The sequence below is a fragment of the Octodon degus genome, unplaced genomic scaffold (assembly GCF_000260255.1).
Source record: "Octodon degus isolate 3935 unplaced genomic scaffold, OctDeg1.0 scaffold00102, whole genome shotgun sequence".
NCBI lineage: Eukaryota > Metazoa > Chordata > Mammalia > Rodentia > Octodontidae > Octodon > Octodon degus.
In genome coordinates this window covers 6,111,029-6,121,162 of record NW_004524678.1, presented here as the reverse complement: position 1 = coordinate 6,121,162, position 10,134 = coordinate 6,111,029, and the positions used below count along the sequence as shown (strand labels likewise).

At 42.4% G+C, this 10,134-nt stretch overlaps 2 pseudogenes across 1 annotated transcript; both read right to left on the bottom strand.

Moving 5' to 3' along the window:
* Positions 1-4,007: 4,007 nt before the first annotated feature.
* LOC101577210 lies at positions 4,008-5,212 on the bottom strand (annotated as a pseudogene). The gene has a single exon (XR_192696.1). The product of XR_192696.1 is annotated as a V-type proton ATPase subunit d 1 pseudogene (transcript).
* A 1,762-nt stretch (positions 5,213-6,974) lies between these two features.
* LOC101576800 overlaps positions 6,975-10,134 on the bottom strand; it is a 44,173-nt pseudogene continuing 41,013 nt past the window's right edge.

Sequence of the window (10,134 nt, the reverse complement as noted above, 5' to 3'; positions counted from 1 at the left end):
TCTCTTTCTCAATAAAATTAATTCTAAAAAAGACTTTAAAACAATGTGCTTCATACTCAAAGGTATTGAATACAGCTGTTTGGAACATCTATGTGGGGTAAATTTTATAGACTCAGCTTTATTCCTACATTTCAAGACTACTCCAAAAGTCCCAAAGTTATATGTTCTGTGTACCACAGGAAAAGTATATGTCACCAAGGCCTGATGGTTTAACATTTGGGGGCCTAATGTCTTCTTCAGTCCATTTTAGTGACTAATCCAGAACACATTTTCAGTAATGGCCTTAACCCCAGTCATGAGTTTAATTTGTTTAAAACTATATTTAGGCCTTTGGGAGCCTCTATAATGAATTTCATTAAACAGAAAGACTATATAATATACCCATTTATGATTAATTAACTCCCTATAAAGATGATAATTATAATTAAACTCATAATTTGATTCATGCATCATTATCATAATAATTGATCAAGTCATTTTACTCCACAAGCATTCAGAAACCACAATGCATGAGAAACAGAAACAAGTCCAGACCACCAAAAAATACAGTTTTCACATATCTTCCCATAAACTACAGCTGTTTCTAGGTCTTTCTGTTAAAGACTGATTTTGTAATTGTAACAACCCCTTTACTCCAAAGCATGTTTTATTGCACATAAGATGCCCACGCACTGATGCATGCCATTCATATGTCAGATCTGAGGGACTACAGCTCAGGCATACCTGTTTGTTTGTTTGTTTGTTTGTTTGTTTTGCTTTTAAAATGCAGGCTATGCTATTTCACTCCAGTTCTACCATACTAAATAAATGCACCACACTCTTCCCATCAGGAACTCTGGGAAAGACACTTCCTTAAGTATGACCTGAGCAGCCTTCAAAGCCTGAGAATATGGAATAGTTGCACCGTGAAAATGAGAAAGAAGCCTTCGGGTTCTGACCACCCACAGCAGCCCAGACAACCTTGGCGGAGGCCCACCAAGAGTTACAATTAACCTTGGCAAACTGCCACACTCTAGACTGGCAAAGGATTTATCCTAACACATCACCTCTCGCCATTGTCTCTCCCTGTATCTGGAGGCTTGCAGGATGGCAGCTGCAAGGAGAGGCTGCGGGCAAAGTAAACAGCATTACCACTGTGGCTGTTTTTAGGCTGCAGACAGTCAGCCCAGCCGCTGGCTCGGTTCACAGCCGTGGACTGAAGTGTCAGCGATGCACAGCACCAGGCCCTCCTCCTGGCACGATGCAGTGTTGACACTTCACTCCACTGCAAGCATAATTCCGAGTTCTCTGGAAGATCTCGACTGAGCTTGGAATCCTCTCATAATTGCTATGCTCAGGTCAAAGTCTTACAGAAACAGTGGAAGGTCCAGCATCGTGTGATTCTCCCATCCCAAACTGTCTGCCTGGGCACAGAGAGGTAGAGTGAATACAGACAATACCCTCTCAGCCTACTTAATGTTCCCTTCTGCACCGCTTTCTATTCTGCACGCACACATTCTTTTCTACATGTCATCTTAAGAACATTTTCAAAAAGAGGTGAGGCTCAAACAAATACTAAGTCCTTAGCATGAACTGTGTTTTAATTATCTTGACCAGATGAATAGGTCCTGCTTTTACATCTGCACCATGAGCAGGCAACCTTCCATGAACTGGTTTCTCAACCCAATACTTTACGTCCTTCTACTTGGCCCTGGCACCTGCCTCTCACTTTCAGCCACCCCCACGCACGCTGCATGCTCTAGCCACAGACCTATGTAAACTTGCCAAGTACTCCTCCTTCTGCCTGGAACAAGACCTACTCATTTTTTCCTAATTATAATTCCACTTAACTTTCTAAATTCTGCTAAGCATTATCATCCATAAGAAACCATTCATGCTGCCTTCCACCAATCATTTATCACTGTGCTGCATGCACTGTTGCAAATGCTGTTGAAATAAAAGATCATCTTTCATTCTCTACATTGGCAACACCTGATACAACACCTGCCAATAGGATCTAAAGACACTGTTTATTGGATGAGTGGGTGGATGGATGGATGGATGGATGGATGGATGGATGGATGGATGCCCTTTCCAGCTGACATTCAGTTAGACTGAGAGAGGTCAGCACCTGTGATACCAACACTTTGCTAGGCTGAGTCAGGAAGATCACAAATTGGAATCCAGCCCGGGCACTTTAAAAAGACTCTGAACCTGTCATACACAGAGAAAAATTATTTTTAAGGAGTTGAGGATGCAGTGCAAAGAACTGGATTCAATCCTCAGTACCAAAATAAAGGGAGGGAGTGTCGAAGAGAGGGAAGGAGGCACTTCAGAGAGAAAGGTCAAGCTGAGCAATAAGGAAAAAAAGAAATTTCACTTACCACTTTTGCATGGGACTAATCTGGGGCTTTGTAGAGCAAATTAAAAATGACTAGGCTTGGGCTTTGTGAGATTAAACCAGCAGAATTTCCTGATATCAATCAAGATTCCATAATACCTCAGACAAAAAAGGCAGCGGGAGGGGCAACAAATCACAGAGACGTGTTTTCATAATCTCCAGATTTACACCTCCCATGGGTCATACGGTTTCCCAGTGTTCTCAACAGGGTATTCATTACTGTGCCACCTTAGGGATATTTTAGAAATTTGTGTGGATTGGGTTTCTTTGTTTGCCTGTTAAGCTTCTACAAAAAACTGTGCCTTTATTAAAACTGCATTTATAACTAAACTGTATATTACTTACTGAAAATTACTTTCTTTTTATATTTGGCTTAGCTCAAAATTTAGTTTCAGTTTAAAACTTTATTGTACAGAGGTTCTACTACCTATTATCATGGCTCGTGGCAGTAAAGAGAGGGTTATATAATGTTTACTATGGAAGAACTCAGTCTCGCCTCCAGGGAGTCTAAGAAAACAGACTAAGAAAACGTCGACTGTATCCTTGCTCCTTGCTGCTCGTCAGCTCCCTTCCAGTCTTCATTATAGCAACCCCTTCAGCTACCAGAAGCCACTGCCCCTAGAGGTTCCATCTAGAGAGCTCAGGCGAGGATGGCGTTATGCTGCAAGATCTGAAGCAGATGCTGAAGTGTGAAACATTGTCAGCTTTGCTGCCTTGGGAGGAACGGAATGATGTATCCCACCACGGGAAATCAAGGAAGCCTCACAGGACCTATGTGAATTTGTCCTTGAAAACAGGGCAAAAGTGTTGGAGGGTCCTTCCTTTTTGTTTTTCAGTTCTTTTTTTTTTTTTCCTCTTTTCTTCTTTTTTCTTTTCTTGCTTTTTTTTCTTCCTTTCGTCTTTGAAAAGCTGCTGAGAACTGGATCAACCATAATCCTGTATACATAACACATCATTGTCACTGGCCTACAGGACAGAATCCAAAGTCCCCAAGCAGGATAAACTACAGCAAGAGAGTGTTGTTCCAGCAGATACAGCAGAATCTAAATGGTTAGATTTAAAGGGCAGCATACAAGGTCCAAATCACCTAGAACTAATTAAAGTAGAAGTTCCCTTACATCAAGCATGAAGTACAATGTGCAGGAGTGCAACCAACAACATGAAATAGTTGTGTGCATATCCAAGTCCAAGAATCAGTTTGTGAGACCTTGGGAAGAATTTTTTTAAAGAAATCATCCATGTAGCTTTCTGATCATTTCAACTCTGCGCCTGCTTTCATAATTGTCAAGTAGTTGGCAGTCCATAAAAGTGGGTAGAGAATTATTATTTATTTATTTATTTATTTATTTATTAAAGAGGGCAGTTTTATTGTCTCAGGTCCAGAGCTGAAGGAGAACTACTTTCCCATGCCCCAAGGATACACATGCTCTACTCTTCCTATGGGCCACAGCTCTGAAAAAAAAGGCTCTTAGTGTCCGTAGGGTACTCAGGTTGGAGGGGCATGAAAGCAACCACATGTTACTCAGACATGTCAGTGGCTGTAAACACAGGGCTGATGGGTCATCGCTTTGCTGAGGGGTCTTAGTCCATTCTTGGTCAGGGGAGAAGTGCCCAGCTCTTTTCAGATCTAAGATTTGGGGTAGGGCAGGGAGGTGTCAGGGAAGCTGTACAGCCCCCAAGACAACGTGCTGCCCACCCCCAGGACAGGCAGGTGAACCATAGGCTTCATCACAGCACACACAAACACACACAGGACACTTGGAAGCCTTGGGTCAGGATGCTGGAAGATGGGAATATAGTTGTCAATCTTCGTGTGGTGGCGCTGATCAATGCATTCAGCATTCCACACAATATTTCGACACTCCTGCTTCTTGAGTTCACAAAGGTATAGAGGACTCCAAAGTGGAACTGATTCAGGAAGGCCAACTTGTTCAGTTTTACCTCATGCTCAAAGAATTAGTCCTCCATGGTCTTGTCTCCAAGATTGCTGCCTGCACCCTCAAAAATCAGCCTGTATTCCACATAGTAATCGGCCACATTCTTGACCTGCTCATAGTTATCAGCCCAAGCCAGCTGAGCCAGGCCTTAAGGGTAGAGGCGTCCACAATATGGGAAGAGCTTGGCACGGTCCTCCTTAGACAGCTCTGTGCCAAAAGAGTTGATGGTGAAGATGAAGGCGCGGCTGTCTGCTTCAGACTCCAGGATGGGACACGTGGCCTCAGCTGTGGTCCTGCCCAGTAAGGTACAGAACTTGCAGAAGGACTCCAGGTAAGCCTTGTAGAGTGTGTTGCGGATGATCTCAATGTTCATCTCATCAAGGTCCTGTTCTGAGATGCAGTCCTGGACGAAAGACGCCAGGGGCATGTCCACCAGAATGGCATTCTACAGCTCAGCAGGTGTCTGTGAGAAGTTCACAGCCTCCATCTGTTCGAAGCTGCCTACTGGGTGGCACTTGGGTACAAACTCAGCAATGAAGCACTGGTGCAGCATGCCCATGATGAGCAGGATCACATCATCAATCATGTAGCTGTAAGTAATAAAGTCCAGGAAGCTGGCAAATGGCTCATATGCATGTTTCCTCATGTGGTGGAACTAAACCACCATCTCCTTGAGCCTATCATCGATGACTGACACTGTCAGAGGTGAGGCTTCAGTGGCCAGGAAGTTGCCATAGTCTGTGCCCTGCAGGTGCAACTTCAAGTCTTCTAGCGTTTTGCACCACACCAGGTTGAAGTAGTCGGCTTAGCTGAGCACCCGAGCCTTGAGGCTGTGCACCAGTCCCTCCAAGTAGCCATTGTCTACATTGAAGTATAGCTCCAGGAAGAACTACATGACTGCGACAGGGGTGGCAGGACTGGAGAGCCGAGAATTTCAAGTATTCTTATTTTTTCTTTAAGACTTGTTCCATTTTGTTTATTTGTTGTTATGGCTTGTTTCTAGTCCCTGCCCCCACTCCCTGTGAAGCCTCATGCACCCATAGGTGGGACTTCCCAGAGTTTGCTCTTGTTGTGGATGGGATAAAAGGGAAAGAGAGGCTTGTGTTGTGTTGCCACTTGCTGCTGTCTGCCTTCTGCTTACCATGCCATGGGCTACTTCTCCTCTGCAATATCCCTCTGCCACGACTCCTTGGAGCCAACTGAGTATGCACTGAAATCACTATAAATTGTGTGCTGAAATATAGTTTCCCTCCTTTAGCTGTGGGTGTCAGGTATTTTGCCTCAGCAGCAAGAAAAGTAACTAAAACATTTGGATTATTTTTAAAATAATTCAGATTTCATTTATTACTTTGGAATAGTTTTTATTTACAGAAAGTTGAAAATAATGTACAGAGAGGGGATGGGGAAATATCTCAGTGGTTCTGAGTTCAATCCCTCGTCCTGTGGAAAGAAAAAAGAAAGAAGCAAATAATGTACAGAGAATTGTCCCGTACCTTATGCCCAATTTTTCTGCTATAAACATACTATACTAGTATGGTATAGAAAACCACAACTCATGAACTGATATTGATTATTATGTGTATATAAATTCATAATTTATGCATATTTCCTTAAATTCTACCTAATGTCCTTCTGTTTGAGGAGTTCATTCAGCATACTCTAGTATACTTATATTTTTCTTCCTTTTTTCCTTTTTTTTTTTTCACTACTTGGCAGTAACTGAGAGTCCTCAGCCCCTACTCCATTTTGAGACAGAATCTAAGTTTTTCAGCTGGGCTTGAACTTGCTATCGTCCTGCCTCAGTCTCCCAGGGTACTGGTGTTACAAATGTGTTCACTACAGCCAGCCCCATATTACACCTAATTATTGTGTCTCCTTGATTCCTCTGGACTATGCAAGCTTCTTAAATTGTTCTTGGTTTTGATGATTTTAATAGCTTTTGATGAGTACTTGTCAAGGATTAAATATAGTATTCCTCAACTGGGCTTTTTGACCTTTCTTTCTCATGATTAGTCTGAGTTACAGGAAAGAAGATTAAGAGATAAAAATGCCATCCCACTGCCCACTGTCATGAGGACACACTGCTGCCACGACACTGCTGCTGATGTAGACTTTGCACTCCCACGAGCAGTGAACGAGCTTCTGGTCACTCTTCACCTTTGCCAGTGAGCAATTACTATTATCAGGGTTGGGGTTTTTTGGGGTTTTTTTTTTGTTTTGTTTTAACTATTCTAATCTGTACATAGGGGTATTCCCTTTCTCTTTAATACAAAAACGAATTAAGTGTCTTCTCTCACGCTTAGCTACCATCTGCTTATTTTCTTTGATGAGGTACGCATTCAGATATTTTGCCAATAAGTTAATTGGGTTTCTTGTTCTCCTACTGCTAATATTTAAGAGTTTTTTAATATTGTGGTTACAAGTCTTTTATTGAATGTGTGACTTATAAATACCTCCTTCCAGTCAGTGACTTGACTTTGTATCTTTTAGATAATATCATTCAAAGACTGAAATTAGTTTGTTTATTTATTTATTTCTATCAGGAGGATCAAACTTGTGCTTGCAGGGCATTTAAGCTATCTCCCTGGTCAAACTTTTAATTTTTTTTAGAGTTATGATAATTTATTGAGCCCCTCCCTGCCCTTGTGGTCTCCAGGTCACTTTTTCCGCTTGTGGAGTTTGCTTGCCAGCACCAGGAAGCGGGCTGGGGGAGTGGTGCAGCGCACTGCTGGACGAGGTTCAGGCTGTGGTTATAGCTGTCTTCTTCATACTGCGAAAACACGGCCAGCAGATCCAGCTCCTGTACAGTGTCTTTACCCTGGCTACTTTCTCTGCATCCTCCTGCCCATAATTCTGTAAAATCTGGTGCTGCTCTGGAGTGACTCGCTGCAGACTCTGAACTACCAGCCAACTGCATTTATTACCCTGGACGTCAGTGCCAATCTTTCCCATCACGCTGGGGTCCCCAGAGAGGTCAAGGAAATCATCCTGTATCTGGAAGAACTTGCCCATCACCATCAGGATCCTCCTGGCACTGCTGTGTTGCTTCTCCCTGTCCATACCAGTCTCCCTGTCCATACATGGCATCAGCAACAGGCATGTAGAAGGAGTAGAAAGCTGCCTCGTACTTGACAATAGATTTGTACCTCTTTTCAGTGTATTTGCGGAGATCTACATGGTCCTCGGGGGCTGTGATGACATCCAGAGTCTGCCTGACCCTGTCTGATATGCAGTCTGCAGGAAAAGCTCAAGCAGGTTCAGGTAGTAGGGCTGCTCCCGGCAGTGGAACTCCAGAAGGAAAGCATCATTGACAGTATCCAAACCTTTTCCTGGCTTCTGATACCAGCAGACCTGTCCCCTCCATGAAAGGGATGAGTCCATTATATCATCTGTCACCAGGAAGAAAGCTTGCAGCAGTTCCACACACCAGTGCACACTCAGTGCCTGCGGCAGACTGTCTACATCCTGTTTCCTTGACTCCACCAGCTCCCAGAACACTACCAGCACCGTCAAGCCCCAGTTTTATTTGCTTCTGATGGCCTTGTACTCTAGGACCTCCTTGAGCCAGGCAATGACATCTCCTCTTTCTGGGTGCCCTGTGTCATCTTCAGTCAGCACCCTGATAATCTGAGAGAAGTGCTGGATGAAATTCTGCATTTCTTGAGCATTTCTGCTCTCCACCCTTAGAGAGGAGCAAAGTGCTCTGTTCTGGATGCTGTTCCTCTTTCCCCAAAGATTTAATTTTAATGATGCTTAACTTACCAATTTTCTTTTCTTTCATGGGCCAAGCTTTTGAAGCTCTCTTTAGCAATTCCTTTCAAGAAGTCACATAGATTTTCTCCTCCATTTCCTTCGGAAGTTTATAGTTTTGCATTCTACATGTAGGTCTACAATCCCTTTGGAGGTAAATGTTGTGAGTTCCGTGGTGAGGTCTCCATCTTGCTTTATATTCCAAGCTGTGTTCAGCTTGCATGTGGGAGTGGAAGACAAGTTGGTGGGGACAGTAGCCACAGAAGTAAGGAACTAAAGCCTTTGTTCGAATGGAAGGAATACGTGATGTGCTCCTAACGTGCTCACTAAGCGAGCATTTTCTTTCTTCTCACAGCTCCTCCAGGGAAGCAGTGTGGTCTGGTGAACAGTTTCAGAAGCTCTTCTTTGGAGTTTCAAAGTCCTTATTTGCCTCTGACCAAAAAAATGCCTACCTGAACTACTTCACAAGGCTCTTTCAGTGGATGAAAGAGATTATGCAGAATTAAGGCTTGTTGAGAAATCCAAAGGCCAATACAAATGTAATTTAACAAGCACCACTTTATAATGAACAGTCTGTCCTTAAGCTCACTTCCTGAGCCATGTCTGGAAGGCAGAATCATCCCTTTATTGAAGAATAATAAACATTAATTCTAGAAACCATTTTCATATCAAGCTATATTCCAGTCTGGCATTATCTGCAAAAAAATTTTGATAAAACTCGCCACTGTCTACCCAGTATTTTTTCCTTCCCATCCTTCTTTCCTTTTCTGCAGAGGTCCAAGTGAAATAATACACACAGGGAAATAATACATTTGGACCCTTCTTCAGAAAAGATCTTGCCCAACTGGACATGGCAATGGACAACCTCTCATTTTGAGCTCTTTTTAATGAATAATGCTCTTCCTGAAGACTAAGGTCATCCTTTGACCCCCACACCATATTGAAAATTGAATGCCAGACACAATCTGAGGCCACAGAGCAGTTACAAAGCAGCCCCACCCCATCTAAATCATATGCCAAGATACGCACCAGGGGCCTGAGGACATGAGGATGGCCTTAGTCCTAGAGACATGGGTCTAGCAGCAGTGGACTAGCGCGCAGGTGAAAAGCTAGACAATTCTTTTCTAAACCAAGGCAATCTTGAGCTTTTGCCTTCTTTCTGAACTTCTCTGAACCCCAAACTCCCTTTCAGTCAAAGGAGGAAAGTTGCATTCCTCAGGAGATTGCCAAATCATCCTAGCTCAGAAGAGAATTAGCTAATGCTTCCAAAATACAAAATCTTTCTGTGCCGTCTAAAATTAAAATGGAAAGGAAAATACTTCAAGCTAAAGATTTCAAATATTGATATTTCCATTAGCCTAATTCCCATTAAAGACATTGGCAATTAATTGAAAATATATTTTGAACACATAAGATTTAACAAGAATAACATGTGCACATTACATTGTTGACCCAGGTCTTTCTATCTCTGGAAACAACTTATGTAATGAATCCCTAACCTTTGCCATGTGAAACGAGGGACTAAATGAAGTTTACATTTAAATGTAACTGAAAATGTGTCAAGTGAGTTGTAAGTGAATAAAGCATGTCAGAATGATTATTTTCTAAAGGTGACAGACGCTGTAGCTGTATTTCCAGGTATGTGGAGAAGCTATTAAAATTCCAGCAAGGTCTATCAGGTTCAGAGAATGACACTGGAAATTTATTACAGGTGCCAAATTCAGTCGTATTCTGAAGCGTGTTAATGTTTCCCACTGCAGACACCTATAAAATTCATTTCAAGATCTTTGGGGGAAAATGTATCTATGAAAATCACAGGGCATTGAAAGAGGAAACAGAAGAGAGAATGCATATGTGTGTGCGTCTGTGTGTATGTGAGTTTCTATATTATTGAATGAGACAAAATATAATCTCCAAAATATTCTTTTCCATGCTCTTTGCCTTCCAAAGGATCAGATGTAATGTTTTTAACAAAGATTCAACAAACCATGCATTAATTTTTCTTACTTTCATCTATGCCAACTTTGTGGTTTATTTGCCCCTAAAGTACCTGAATTTACCAAAAAA